Here is a 3,405-nt window from a genome sequence, read left to right as displayed (position 1 = left end):
TGTGTTTTTGCTTGTTTGGCGACGGGGTGCGGTCTGGACTTTGGGCTTGTACGCCGGTTTGTCTTGGTCACAGGGTGGCCGGTTAGCCGCATCATGCGCTGGTAGTGTGGGCTTTAACGCCTCCTCCTCGAGTTGAGGTAGCAACCTGCGCTTTGGGTAACTTTTTGTAGGGCGCTCGAGTCCGTATTCCTCGGCGGCCAGGACCTCAGTCCATCTATCAGTTAGCAGATCTTGATCAGCTTGAAGCTGTTGCCGCTTTTTCTTCAGGCTTTTTGCAGTGGTCATAAGCCGGTGCTTGAAGCGCTCCTGCTCGACGGGATCCTCAGGCACGATGAATTCATCGCCGCTTAGGCTCACCTCGTCTTTGCAGAGAGGCATGTAATTATCATCCTCTGATTCCCCATCTGTTGCTTGTTCCTTAGGGCTAGTTTTCCCATCTTCCTGCTCGGCCTGCTCGAAGCCTGGCTCGGTAGGATTGTTCTCGTCTTCGGCACCATTCGGACTATTCTCATTTATTGTGCCGATATCATTATTTCTTCTATGGCGGGGCTTGGAGAGGCGTCTATGACGCTGGTGCCTTGATTACTTCTCTGGGGGTTTATCCTTTGTCGCCTCGTCGCCATTGCCTTATTTTGGGGTGTCCACCATATATATGTCATATGACGAGGTGGCTGTCCAGCGCCCGATAGGCGGTGGTTCCTGTTCATCTCCTGCATCGTGGTCCATACCGTCAATGTCTTCTGAGTCGAAGTTGAGCATGTCGGTTAGGTCATTGACAGTGGCTATTAAGTGGGTGGTGGGTGGGGGTCAAATTTCTTCGCCGTCCGCTTCCCACTCGGGACGTACATAGTTCGGCCAAGAGTCTCCTGACAGAGAGAGAGACCTTAATGATTTTAGCACGTCTCCCAAGGGCGAGTGCTGAAAGATATCCACGGAGGTGAACTCCATGACCGGTGCCCAATCAGATTTGATAGGCGCGGGCGTACGCGGCTCGGATCCTGTAGCCGGAGATGACTCCGAGGGTCCGGTGGTACCGACCTCATAGGAGGTGGGGGAGTATTCGGCTCCAAGGCCGATGAGTGTGCTACCTCCGTGGCGGGGTCCATCCACCTATCCTCAGATGGCACAGTCTGCTCCGATTGTTTCCCGGAGCAGCCGCAGGCGCGATCGACCGAGTACTGTCCGATAGCAGATCTAGGTCATGCTCATCGGGTCTATCCGGCGCGCCTGACGTGGGTTTGAATCCGCTGAAGATCAAGTCTCCGCGGATGCCGCAGTGTCGTTTAGATTTCCAAACCTGACCTGGTGGCTAGGGGCGTAGCTATCGATCTGCTCTAGATGGCCAAGTGAATTGGCCCACATTGCAAAGCCGCCGAATACGAATATCTGTTCGGGGAGGGAAAACCTCCCCTTGGACTGCATCGTTGAAGATGATTGAAGGAGCCATCAAGCCTTATCGCGACGACACGGTGGAACTCTCAATGAAAGCACCAATGTTGGTGTCAAAATCGGCGGATCTCGGGTAGGGGGTCCCGAACTGTCTAAGGCTAATGGTAACAGGAGGCTGGGGACACGATGTTTACCCAGGTTCGGACCGTCTCGATGGAGGTAATACCCTACTTCCTGCTTGATTGATCTTGATGATATGAGTATTACAAGAGTTGATCTACCATGAGATCGTAGAGGATAAACCCTAGAATCTAGCCTATGATTATGATTGTTGTTGTCCTACGGACTAAAACCCTCCAGTTTATATAGACACCGGAGGGGGCTAGGGTTACACAGAGTCGGTTACATAGAAGGAGATCTACACATCCGAATTGCCAAGATTGCCTTCCACACAAAGGAGAGTCCCATCCGGACACGGGACGAAGTCTTCAATCTTGTATCTTCATAGTCCAACAGTCCGGCCAAAGCATATAGTCCTGCTGTCCGGATACCCCCTAATCCAGGACTCCCTCACTCGGGTCTGTGCTTCTGTCACTCATGCCACCCACCATAAGAAAATCATGAACATATTGCAAACCCTACACCGGGGATCCCTCACGCTTGCGCGACACGGAGAGCACTATAGGACAGCACCAATAATAAAACATGCAACTCAAACCAATCATAGCAATTCATCAATCACTGATAGGACAACGAAAATCTACTCAGACATCATAGGATGGCAACACATCATTGGATAATAATATGAAGCATAAAGCACCATGTTCAAGTAGAGGGTACAGCGGGTTGTCGGGAGAGTGGACCGCAGAATATAGATGGGGGAAGGTGATGGAGATGTTGGTGAAGATGGCAGAGGTGTTGGTGAAGATCGCGGTGATGATGATGGCCCCGGGCGGCGTTCCGGCGCCACCGGAAGCAAGGGGGAGAGATCCCCCATCTTCGTCTTCTTCCTTGACCTTCTCCCTAGATGGGAGAAGGGTTTCCCCTCTGGTCCTTGGCTCCCATGGCGTGGGAGGGGCGAAATCCCCTCTGAGATCGGATCTATCTCTCTATCTCTCTCTGTTTCTGCGTTCCTGGATTCTGCCCTTTCACCGTTTCTTTTATATCCAGAGATCCCTAACTCCGATTGGGGTGAATCTTTAGCCCAGATTTTTCTCATAAAATTAGCTTTCTTGCGGAAAAAGAAGAGCATCAACCGCCTTACGGGGTGCCCACGAGGATCCAGGGCGCGCCTGCCTCCCTTGGGCGCTCCCCCTGCCTCGTGGCCCCCTCGTGCACCGTCTCGCATTGATTTTACTTCCCAAAAATCACAAATACCCCAAAATAATTCTCCTTCCGTTTTTATCCCATTTGGACTCCGTTTGATATTGGATTTCTGCGAAACATGAAACATGCAACAAACAGGAACTGGCACTAGGCACTGGATCAATATGTTAGTCCCAAAAATAGTATAAAAAGTTGCCAAAAGTATATGAAAGTTGAATAATATTGGCATGGAACAATCAAAAATTATAGATACGACGGAGACGTATCACTAGGAAAATGCTTATAGATAGAAGTTTACCAGTAGTGTTTGTTTATGAACCCACGCTACTAGTAGTTAGTAGTAGCGTTGGCTAGAAAGAGTGCTACTGGTATCTGTTAGCAGCAGCGCTTGTTATCTAACCCCATGCTACTGCTAAGTGTAACACACCACACCCCCTGGTCAATTAATATTAGTAGCACTGGTCGCCCAACCAGCGCTACTATTAGTTTAGGATCTATAGAGCATGTTGAGATAAACGCGCTATTGCTCTTTTTTCTATGTATAACATTTTTCTAGTAGCGTGTTTTTTAGCCCACGCTATAGGTAGTGCAACACTAGCCATAGATATTTTGCAAGCTGCCATAGCAGTAGCGCGCATAGGTGACCCGCGCTACTGCTACGCCTGCCAGCCACCTACCACCTTTCCCCTC

This window comes from Triticum dicoccoides, chromosome 7B, assembly GCF_002162155.2.
Source record: "Triticum dicoccoides isolate Atlit2015 ecotype Zavitan chromosome 7B, WEW_v2.0, whole genome shotgun sequence".
Lineage (NCBI taxonomy): Eukaryota > Viridiplantae > Streptophyta > Magnoliopsida > Poales > Poaceae > Triticum > Triticum dicoccoides.
The sequence above is the reverse complement of the archived record's forward strand: the minus strand, read 5'-3'. Positions refer to the sequence as shown.